Source organism: Primulina huaijiensis, unplaced genomic scaffold (assembly GCF_012295235.1).
Source record: "Primulina huaijiensis isolate GDHJ02 unplaced genomic scaffold, ASM1229523v2 scaffold30697, whole genome shotgun sequence".
NCBI lineage: Eukaryota > Viridiplantae > Streptophyta > Magnoliopsida > Lamiales > Gesneriaceae > Primulina > Primulina huaijiensis.
The window spans coordinates 32541-45272 of NW_027357257.1; the positions used below are offsets into that span (position 1 = coordinate 32541).

The following is a 12732-nucleotide window of genomic DNA, read 5'->3' on the forward strand; positions in this document are numbered from 1 at the left end:
AATAAATGAATTATTGTTTGTTATATCCAAAATTGAGGAATTTAACAACTAAAATAAAAATAAAATAAAATATCAACTAAGTAAAAAACATAAATGGCGGGCTAACCCAACCAAATCCGTTTTAACCCATAGACCAAACGAGCTAACTTATTTTGATTCACTTCCAAGTAGGTTGCTAAACTTTAATCTAACCTACCTTTTTATCATGACGAGTTTGGTTGGTCTGGTGGGCTCAACCCAAATTGACATTGATCTCTATATATATGAACCTACAAATGCTTTTTATTTGTTTGATGAGCAGCTTTAAAATAGTGTTCGGACATATCAATCAACCTGAGTTTGTGGATGGTCGATAAACCCTGCCCATAAACACTTGGCTGACCATGTTCGGAGGGTTATAAACACTCTTTTGATCGTATCGGTTCGAATGTTAGGACATAATGCTCATACCTATTTTCCCCACGTCTGATCCAGGCTATCCACATTTCCCAAGCCTGGGTTCTAATGGTTTTTCTCAGTCTTAGTAGTCATGGCTGCTCGAAAAGTCGAGATAAGCTTGGGATGGACTAGACATATCTGAAAGTTGTCAAATAATTTTTCTCTCTAGAAATGAATTTATGACGGTGTATGTCGATTTCTTCAAATGAATATTTTCGTTTCTCTATTTTTTTTTTTTTTTACAGTTTTAGCATAATAATTTTAAAATTTTAGATATAGAGCAGTCAAAGTAAATATATATTTTGATCTTGTGCAATTTAAAAGTTCGAAGCGGTTTGTTACTATTAAACAGTAAATCCTATAATTGTAACGAAAATTGCAAAATTAATTATACGTTGTTGAGCGAATGAGATCATTAATAAACCGAAAAAATGCACACATAATTGTATAAAAGAAACCCATTTCATCAGAAAACCACACCAAAGCCAACCAGATGCCACTGCTCTGCCTCGAACAATATGATTTGGCCTTTTTATTTGGTTGAATAATCAAGATATACAATCTTGAAAGCTAGAATTGTTCCCTTAAAAGCTGAATGGAGAAGAAGCAAGAACCTCGAGTTCAGACTGTAGATCAGAACTAGAGGGCTCCGACATTTTTTAGTAGAGAAACAAGCGCTCCATTGATATGGTGAGCCAACACCGCCTCGATGATGCCCAAGCGTTTGCCTCCGACAAAAACCACCGGGAAACACTGATACTTGTCGGTGCCCCAAGAATACTGGGAAAGCGGCTGCGTTGATATTGTTGGTCCCATGTGCGGTAATTTGAGATAATAAATATGAAAATAAAGAATAAATTGGACACCGAGATTTACGTGAAAAATCCTAAAAATTATTAGGATAAAAACCACGGGCAAGATGAAAAGAGTTCCACTATAATACGTTACGGTGTACAACCACTCACTGTGTTTTCAAAGAGAACACACACTCTCTTAATACAGAAAAACAAAACACCTCACAAATATTATAGAACTAAGCACTCAAATGCTATAGGATGAGAAAAAATTCGAAGAATGGATTATTTGAAATGAGGGGAAGAGGCACCTATTTATAGTTGAGTTTCGAGGTGTGAAACCGCGTAAAAAATACACGTCTTCCTTTCGTATGCAATTTTCGACTTGTCTTCCATCTTTTTGAACAAATGTCTGCTCAATTTATTAGGCCGACATACAATTAATTTGGCCAACCCCATTGATGCGATTCGGGTGAAATGGACGAGCTGGGTAAGGAGCACCAACGGATCTGCTATCAAGATAATGAAGGAAATAAGAGCAAGGGAGAGTATATCTGTGATGAAGATATATCTCTGTAATATGGCTCCAGCTGTAACCTGCACACAAGGAGATGAACTCGTGAATGGACGTCGGAGGGGAGTCCGGCGTGGCCACTCCGATGCTTAAGTCACTGAATGACTCAACAAAATACCAATGTAACCAAGTGATGGTTGTGATATTGGTGTAAGAGTGTAGACAATAAAATGAATTCCCAATGCAAAGAGATAACCTCGTATTTATAGTGGGAATTATATGGATGACCTCGATCTGCGTGCTATCTACTAATTATAGTAGGACGGCTACATTCTGACATGTCAAATAATACACTAGTCACATCCCGCCTGTCTGATTTTGTCAACCACTTGGATTATTGTCAGAGATAGGATGGTCGCCCACATCCAATTCTGCTAGTGTACTCGAGTGCGGTGCTCATATCGAGGTGGCCCGGTTAGAATGCCTACCGGGAACTTATATAAGAGTCCGGGCGTCTGGTTGCCCGGGGAGTAGAGCCCGGGTTTGCACCTGCCCGGCTTCAGAAGAATCCATCCTGCAGATTGACCCTGATTTGGGAATCCATCTGATATCCCGGGTCATCCATGACTCGGGCTCTTACAGGGGTATCGTCATACATCCCTTAAATAGTCGGGTTAGAGTCATACTCGCTGTCCCGATTAGTCATGCTTGGATTCCCAAAGAGATGATCAATCTGGTTTTATAAAAGCATCGGGGGCTTCATGTCTCCCATAGATGGGATGAGGAGCCGGAGTCTCGTGTCTCATGGACTTGAGATAAGATGTCGGGGCCTCGTGTCTCTAGGGCTCGAAATGGTCGAGGTGCAGAGCCCCGAGCCAGGTTTGAGAACCCTGTGCTTATAGATAACCAAGGTGCGGAGCCGTGGGCCGGGGAACATGTCCCGGGACTTGGGAATGGTCGAGGTCCGGAGCCCCGAGCCAGGTTTGAGAACCCTGGGCGTATAGATAACCAAGGTGCGGAGCCTTGGGCGGGGGAACATGTCCCGGGACTTGGGAATGGTCGAGGTGCGGGGCCCCGAGCCAGGTTTGAAAACCCTGGGCTTATAGATAACCAAGGTGCGGAGGCTTGGGCCGGGGAACATGTCCTGGGACTTGGGAATGGTCGAGGTACGGAGCCCCGAGCCAGGTTTGAGAACCCTGGGCGTATAGATAACCAAGGTGCGGAGCCTTGGGCGGGGGAACATGTCCCGGGACTTGGGAATGGTCGAGGTGCGGAGCCCCGAGCCAGGTTTGAGAACCCTGGGCTTATAGATAACGAAGGTGCGGAGCCTTGGGCCGGGGAACATGTCCCGTGACTTAGGAATGGTCGAGGTGCGGAGCCCCGAGCCAGGTTTTAGAACCCTGAGCTTATAGATAACCAAGGTGCGGAGCCTTGGGCCGGGGAACATGTCCCCTGACTTAGGAATGGTCGAGGTGCGGAGCCCCGAGCCAGGTTTGAGAACCCTGGGCAAATACATAACCAAGGTGCCGAGCCTGGGCCGGAGAACATGTCCCGGGACTTGGGAATGGTCGAGGTGCGGGGCCCCGAGCCAGGTTTGAGAACCCTGGGCTTATAAATAACCAAGGTGCCGAGCTTGGGCCGGAGAACATGTCCCGGGACTTGGGAATGGTCGAGGTGCGGAGCCGCGAGCCATGTTTGAGAACCCTGGGCTTATAAATAACCAAGGTGCGGAGCCTTGGGCCGGGGAACATGTCCCGGGACTTGGGAATGGTCGAGGTGCGGAGCCGCGAGCCATGTTTGAGAACCCTGGGCTTATAAATAACCAAGGTGCGGAGCCTTGGGCCGGGGAACATCTCCCGAGACTTGGGAATGGTCGAGGTGCGGAGCCCCGAGCCAGGTTTTAGAACCCTGAGCTTATAGATAACCAAGGTGCGGAGCCTTGGGCAGGGGAATATGTCCCGGGTGTGGGGCCCTTAGCTCCTAATCGTTATTACAACACAATTTGATTAGGGTTAATTAATCGCAGCAGAAAACGAGTTTAAAATTTCTTTACAATGAGCCCAAAATATGCTATTTGAATACTAAAAATAGTATTTCATCTCACAACATAAAACATGCCCACACATAATCAAAACAACTCATACAACAACAAATCATATCCTCGGGACATACCCCGGTATATAGATACATATACATATATACTGGAAAACAACCACTAAACCTCAAATCAGACTATGACTCCCTCCAGAAGCACCCTCTCCGGTCTCCTGATATCCTGGAGTACCTGTCATTGTCAACATACAAAGACAACAACAGCCTCATCTGGGGTGAGCAAAGCTCAGTCTGAAGTAACCACAATATATACCACATATATCTAAACAATGATATATGATATGCAATGCATGTATGTCGTGGATGTATCAGGTCAAATGCCCACCCACTGAGCACATGTCAGAGTCAATCGAATCGCTATCAAATCAATGCTCGAGCTGGCACACCGACCTCAATAAGGGATACTCGTATGATAGCGTCGACGAAGCGCCATCAAATCCCAAATCTCATATCCAATCATCGGGGCCACAAATGTCTATGCTTTAAGGGTCATTTAATACCAAACGTAGCATTGTGTTCACAAACCCCAGAATCAAATCAAATCATATCAGGGTATCCAAGGATCATAGCTCAACGTGCATGTCATGTATGCTACATAAACTCAACAAATAAGGTATATAGACATGTATTCTCAATCCAATCAATCAAATCAATCAAACATATATCATATCATACAGATACCTGTCGTATGTTATCCGGTCGCAACATACCTCAATTCTTCGTTCCAGTTGATGTAGCCTGAAGATATCGGTATAATACTTTATCTACATCAATAACATACTCATTCCAATCAATAACCTAATCAAAAATCATTAATATGAGTTTCAAATATTATTTGAAACTTCAAAAATTCATATCAAATTCAAATCATAATATAATTCAATTCCGACTTCGAATATGAGTTTCTTGTCGGTTATTCTACTACATATAAGAAATTCAACTTCAAATACACGCTATTCCAGCGCTTTGATATTTAGAGCTGCTGGAACTAGAAGAAAATTACCCCAGTCAGAAGCCCTTGACGCGACGATCACAAATATATAGTTTGTTTCGCGTTTAGACAGCGTTTCAAAGTCGATTCGGACGAAAGAAAATCGAAATTTCTCGTGTCTCTCGAAGCTGCCGTGAAAGAAATAAAGAAAAAGTGGAAGAACCTCATTCTTATCAATCCACCGCTTCGGCGCTCGGGCGGTAGAATTCTCGCGCTCGAGCGCGAGATGTTCTGCCCCCGAGTGTCACTTGCTCCGCGCTCGGGCGGTCAAAAACTACCGCTCGAGCGCGGCATGTTCTGTCCAAGAACACCCCTTATTCCACACTGGCGCTCGAGCGGTCATTTTTTACCGCTCGGGCGCCACATGTTCTGTCCAAATATTGATTTTGGTATTATATTGGCGTCCGGCTTTTCCAATCGATCTCTTACCACGTCAATTCGTATTCAATATTCATTTTCTCAATTTCCCTTGTCAGGATCTACATCAACTACATAATCACATGACAATTTCATAGACTATCGATAATCACACAGGATTTACGATAATACGATACACGGTCCTTACACTGGGACTTGGGAATGGTCGAGGTGCGGAGCCCCGAGCTAGGGTGGAGTGCCCTGGGCTTTTAGAACCAAGATTCGGAGCCTTGGGCCGGGGAACATGACCTGGGACTTGGGAATGGTCGAAGTGCGAAGCCCCGAGCTAGGGTGTAGTGCCCTGGGCTTATAGAACCAAGGTGCGGAGCCTTGGGCCGGGGAACATGTCCTGGGACTTGGGAATGGTCGAAGTGCGAAGCCCCGAGCTAGGGTGTAGTGCCCTGGGCTTTTAGAACCAAGATGCGGAGCCTTGGGCCGGGGAACATGACCCGGGACTTGTGAATGGTCGAGGTGTGGTTCCCCGAGCCAGGGTGTAGTGCCCTGGATCTTAGACAATATGCTGGGGCCTGATACCTCCCGGACGTTAAATAATGTGCCGGGGCCTTATATCTCCCGGACTTTGAAGAATGTACCAGGGCCTCATACCTCCTGGGCTTAAGACAATATGCCGGGCCTCGTGTCTCCCGGACTTTAAATATGGTGCCGGGGCCTCATGTCTCCCGACTTTCAAGATTTTGATTTTCCTGCTGTATTAGTTTTATTAAAAACCAAATCACTAACCTGGAAATACTGAATCTGAATTCATTTCCGATAGAGTGAAACTTCTCTGGTTAAGCTAAATTAGGTGACTAATATAGCTGTATGCTGCTGAGTGCATAGCAACTACTCTTCCACGCCAATCCTGGATAGCCGCTGAGCTTTGAGCCCATATAAAATCCACATATAAGATCTGAGTGCCGAGCTGGTCGGACTTATTTTTGAATGGAAACCATATCTACGTCTTGAGCTCAAATTCCCACAGACGGCGCCAATGATGCGATCCGGGTGAAATGGACGAGCTGGGTAAGGAACTCCAACGGATCTGCTATCAAGATAATGAAGGAAATAAGAGCAAGGGAGAGTATATCTGTGATGAAGATATATCTCTGTAATATGGCTCCAGCTGTAACCTGTACACAAGGAGATGAACTCGTGAATGGGCGTCGGAGGGGAGTCTGGCGTGGCCACTCCGATGCTTAAGTCAGTGAATGACTCAACAAAAGACCAATGTAACCAAGTGATGGTTGTGATATCGGTGTAAGAGAGTAGACAATAAAATGAATTCCCAATGCAAAGAGATAACCTGGTATTTATAGTAGAGAATGTATTGATGACCTCGATCTGTGTGCTACCTACTAATTATAGTAGGGCGGCTACATTCTGACATGTCAAATCATACACTAGTCACATCCCGCCTGTCTGACTTTGTCAACAACTTGGATTATTGTCAGAGATAGGACGGTCGCCCACATCCAATTCTGCTAGTGTACTCGAGTGCGGTGCCCATATTGAGGTGGCCCGGTTAGAATGCCTACCGGGAACTTATATAAGAGTCCGGGCGTCTGGTTGCCCGGGGAGTAGAGCCCGGGTTTGCACCTGCCCGGCTTCAGAAGAATCCATCCTGCAGATTGACCCTGATTTGGGAATCCATCTGATATCCCGGGTCATCCATGACCCGGGCTCTTACAGGGGTATCACCCATCATTAATGACATTTGTCGACAGATATCTCGGTCGGATGCATCGCTGTCGAGTACGAATGTGACGGGTCCGACACCGAGTCTAAAGAGCAGCTTCTTCACTGCTTGACAAATGCAACACCCCTGATAGTGAACTTTACCACCGCATTGTTATAAACCAACTCCCTCACCATCTCGGACTCCGCACCAGATTGTCTGTGGCCGATGCTCATGTTGAAAGTGGGTGGTTGTATGCTACGTATGTTTTCAATGAAATATAGGGCTCGAGCCTCCGATGGCATTAATAAGCAAACAGGAAAATTGGCATGCGTATGTAGACAAAACACTAAATTAAATGCTCAAAAGATAGGTGGTTGCAAAAAATATAAACTGAAAAAATATGCAACCTTCGAGCATTCGTTACCTAAATGTTTATGAAAAATGTCGTGCCAGGGTCTCAATCTCTTTCTCTTCTATAGCAGCTCTATTGGAGTGTAATTTTCTCACACTTAAAACACAACAGAATTTTAAATTTTTTTGTTCGAACATTCAAAACATTCTTTGTACATTGTATGATTTAAAAACATTAATAAGATATTTAGAACCACCTTTTTCGGAGACTCGGGGGAAGCCTGGTCAGACAGTTTGGAAATTATGGCTTTCTTTCTCTTCAAACACTTGATCATTTCAGCGTTAAGCATCCTGTCGGCTGCACGGGATGAAAAATTAGTAAAAAAAAAAATTAACAAACAATTATATATATTTTCCAGAGCCATACCTATGTCCTCTTTCAAGTCTACACCTTTTTGGCAAAAGCCGAAGTGGCACAAGACATCATCTTGCATCAGACTTAGTGTCCGAAAACATTTAACTGATATCATGGACAAAAATTTTTTGAGGTCGAGATCAAGCTCGGAATGATCGGGATACCCAGCCGTTATCTCATCCTCCCAGGTCATGGGGCAAGAGTACTGGTTATTCTCGAGATGAGAAACATAAAAGAATCTATCCGGCCACTTTTTGTGAGAAGAGAGGCTGCCGCCCATAAATTGGTGCACAGTTTTCATGTTGATATAAAAATCGCCTGAACATACTCTTTTTATGTGTACAAATTTGAGCATAAGGGTCATGGTAATTTTAATATAAAAAAATTTGAGGATACCTGAGGACAGAAGGGTGGAATAATAGTTGGGGGCAAGTTGGCTCGGATAAACACCATGGTATTTACACAACCCTTAGATCATTGGGGTGTATGGAATGTTAAGCCCATATCAAGCTAGTCTTTATAAAAAGGTATGATAACTCGGGGATGGCTAGTGGGCTCAGTCACTTACTCCAGGCATGGCCAGATCGAAACCAGCTGGCATGCCATATTTGTCCCAAAGTCGGTTGGCTAGGGTGGGGTCTAGGTGAGAACATACTACCTCATACCATTTCAGCTCGTTTTTTCTTAATTGAGCTTCCAAGGCCTTGGATTTTCTAAAGCTACTGTCATGCTCTCTCAGGTGTTGGGGGCTTAAGGATGAGTCAGGGTCAGATGAGTGGGCATCGTCAAAACGTAGCCTCCTCATCAATGGCTCGGAAATCCAAATTGGACATTTTGTTTGACATAAATAAAATGTTAGTAAACTTCCTAAGGGAAGCTACATGGGGTCCGAGCACGGTAAATTCTATGGTTGAGAGAGAGGTAGCAATTTGGTAGAGTAACGGTAGGAAAGTAAGGTGGGAAATGAAAAATGAATGATTATTTATATGAGATGGCAGATGACTAGGACCGGACGATTGATGATGATTGGACTATGTAGACTTGAATGGGAAGTTGAACCATTTCCTCGAGAATCACAACGAGCGTGAAATTTGGGCCGTCCACGTGTGTATTGGTGGGTTATGGATAAAAGTGGCTCGAATCATATTCTATGTCACGTGGTACCCCCATAATTCTCACCCGACTCGAACTTTAGGTGGTCCGACCTGATGGGCGTTGCTGCTCATTAGCTAAAACAAAAGGCCCATATTGAATCAAATTCAGACTAGGGTAGGAACCCAACAAACTATTTAAAGTCTATTTCGCGACCTGCTGCTCGGGAGTGACAGAACACAACAGGCCTCGATTTGCTGATCATGTTTTGGTTTATCAGCCAAATTATGGAGCACTGACCCATAGGTAATTTATCCCGCTCCGACCACTCATACCCGACCTTATCACCTCGGCTCGGGAGTAATACCTCGAGAGAGTCTGTGGCTCCTCAATCTTCGCCACGTAATCATACAACATGTGACGTCATATGCATAAAAATTTTCTTTTCAACGACGTAATAATATAATGCATGTATGGCAAAATAGTGCAATCATCACATTATCTACTTCAGTGTAGCAGAAAAATATATGAAATACACACACACAACTCAAATAAGACTATATTGTCTCTATCTACTATCAACTACATGACTGTTTGACTAGACACACCTAGTCCTTCACCTCTATCTTGTCTCACGGCATAGTCCTGTAACATGTCCAACAGAAACAGCCCCCAAAGGGTGAGCATATACAACAATCATCGTCGTAATACATAATAATTATATTAATAACAATATGAAATATAACTGAAATCATAACAGAATAACCTCTTTGCTGTTTATGGACAATCAAACTATCAACGAAATCACTCACATACTACTACTACAACAACATCAATGATACGTCGCACCCCAACTCCGGAGACAACAATATCGTCGATCGAACAATATCAACAATACGTCACACCCCTACTCCGACGACAACAATGTCTTCGACCGAACAACATCAACGAGACATCTCCCATTAAACGACAGCCAACAACATCAACAATAATAAACAACAATATATATAATATCAAATCACCCATTTTCGGTAATTTACTATCGTTCAACACAATAATATTCACAAATACTAAACAATAACAGCGTATGCTCGTACGCCAACACGTACCTGATAATTGAGTATATATATAAAATCTGACTACTTCTTTGATCCCGAGACTTGTGAAGTATCTAAATAATTCAACAACAATTATCAGATCATTGTCGCCGTATCAACGCAATCATAACAGCCTCAATATATAATATCAAATAGCCCAACAACAATCAATTCAATAAAATATAAAACTTGATTATATATCTTCATCGCTCAACAATCAATATTCAAGTGTATTTAGTTATAAATACTAACATAAAATACTCCTAATAAATTAACTTCAATTAATAGGCTATATAAAAACATTCGCTAAACTACAAAAATTTCTTATCAACAGACAACTTATACTCCGTAGACTCCGAATATATAATCAGAATTAATAACAACTGATAAACATCTTTCCAGTTTCGATCCAACTATTAAAATCCTTAATTATAATAAATTAGAAATAATATTATAATCTTGTCTTTTTCGTTAAAATCATGCATTACTCAACAATATTAAATTTATATATGATTTAAAAATTTATCGGATTTTTTTTCTAGAAATCAACGAATTTCAAACATAACAAAAAATATAAAATTTATATCTCAAATCGAAGACCTCGTTTCAACGATCTCAGAACTGAAGTCAGTTCGTCGATTGGATAAATCGATAAATCGCGAGATCGAAAAAAAATCAAAACTCTTATTTCTCTTTTCTCTCACCTTTTTGTCAAAAACGTTCTGTGAACGAATGAACGTAAGTTTTCAAATTTATTTTCTTTTTTTTTAAAAAAAATTATATTATAATATATTAAAAAATAATATATTAAAAAATAATATAACATAATATATTATATTTAACATTTTTAACATTGATATATCTATTTGGACCACTCAAACGATCAAATATTTCAAAACTCAAAACATGAAACTTCTATATCTTTGAGTTTTCTACGTTATATCCAAATTTCAAATTATTTGGACTTCATATGATCAAAATATGTCATATTTCATTATTTAAAAATAGTTAATTGTTTAGTAATATAACATTACTAAATTAACAAACTGTGATATTTACTTCAGACATTACAGAGTCTGTCGAGCAGTTTAATTCAAATAATCTATCATTCAACCCGATCTTGTACAAGCATGGCGGTAAATAAATCCTATAAATATCAAACTCTGGAATAAATCTTCGGTGATAAGGAAATAATCCTAAGAAAATCGGGATATATCATTCAAATCCATAACTCACCAAAGATAAAATAAGATCGGCATAAATATGATATCCAAAGCATCTTGACACACTAGAATTCTTACTATACAAAGTAGTCAGTTCCAACTCTATAAATATCAGATATTTTCTACATTTTGATTCATTCATTGTTTCACACACAATTTTATATTCGCACTCTTAAGTTTGCTATCTGGAGTGATTTAAGAATCGGAGGGGATACACCGGAAATATTTCAATGCTTCTTCACATTTGTTCGTCCGCGCATGATCTAGCTCGGTTATAATCGGCTCGGCCATATCACGGTCAATCATCTCTTGGTCTAGAAATCTATGCTCAGGTGACAACCATTCGAAAGGAACGTGAAGTATCCAGACCAAACCTGAGGTACGTGAAATCTTCGACATCATCAGGCTTCCACAAAAAATACTTCGTATTCGTTCTCACTTTACGGAAATGATTAAGTCAAGTTGCTATAGGAGTATGTTGTATACATTTATAAAGAATTTGAAAATTTTATTTTGAACTATGCGTGCCCCTCAATCCACCAACGCCATAAATCTAGAGATGAATCCTACAAGTTCAAGTGGTCTAGAGATGACTCCTACAAGTTCAAATGGTAGATCCATCAGTGCCAGAAATCTAGAGATGAATCCTACATGTACAAGATGTGACTCCCATGATATAACACTTTTCCCCGCATGTTCAAAAGGTGACTCTTACTCACGTAACATTTTCCTAGAATATAATTTATTTCTCCAGCGTCAGAAATCTAGAAATGACTCCTACAAGTTCAAATGTCGATCCACCAGTGCCAGAAATCTAGAGATGACTCCTACATGTTCAAGACGCAACTCCCGTCATGTATTACTTTGTTCCGTAGATTCAAGAGGCGGCTCTCATCCACGTAGCATTTTGCCATGTGTATAACTTATTTCTTGGTGTTCCTGCTGATGATCGTCCCTGATAAAATTCTGGCACGCCCCGGGCCCAAGCCCGCACATGCGTGACTGCACAATAGGTCCATATAGAAACCACTTCGTATTCGTCCACGCTTTACGAAAATAGTTAACCAAGTTGCTATTCAAGTCTATTGTACTTTATAAAGAATTTTTAACTTTCATTTTCAAACCAATGTGTGACAAAAGTATCACCAAAAATGTTTTGACGACATTTTTCATTAAAAAAATTTCTAAATTACTAACATTGAAGAATTACATAAAAATAAACAAAAAGAAGTATGTATATTAATATTATAATTTAACATCTTTACATTATTTTCGGAATATATTAAATATGGGCAAACAAATTATAAATTTATCATCATATTTCTATTTACCTTACCCGAACCCCGCATCGAATGATTATATACACAAGTGGGGGGAACTCTATTTTTTTTTTTTTTTATTTCGGAACTCTATTTAACAAGGTACAAATTCGTAGGATGCACAGTTATTTGTGAGAAAGCTCTAAGTAACTGATTGCAGGACTTTGTCTATACTATAGTCAACATATTGTGACGAGGACACAACATAATTATGGATTTGAAACAAATAAATATAATAACTTTTATTATTATTATTATTATTATTATTATTATTATTATTATTATTATTAT

The 12732-nt window shown here is 40.8% G+C and overlaps 1 pseudogene; it reads right to left on the reverse strand.

Moving 5' to 3' along the window:
- Nucleotides 1–1077: 1077 nt before the first annotated feature.
- LOC140967938 (glutaredoxin-C9-like) lies at nucleotides 1078–7138 on the reverse strand (annotated as a pseudogene).
- Nucleotides 7139–12732: the final 5594 nt, after the last annotated feature.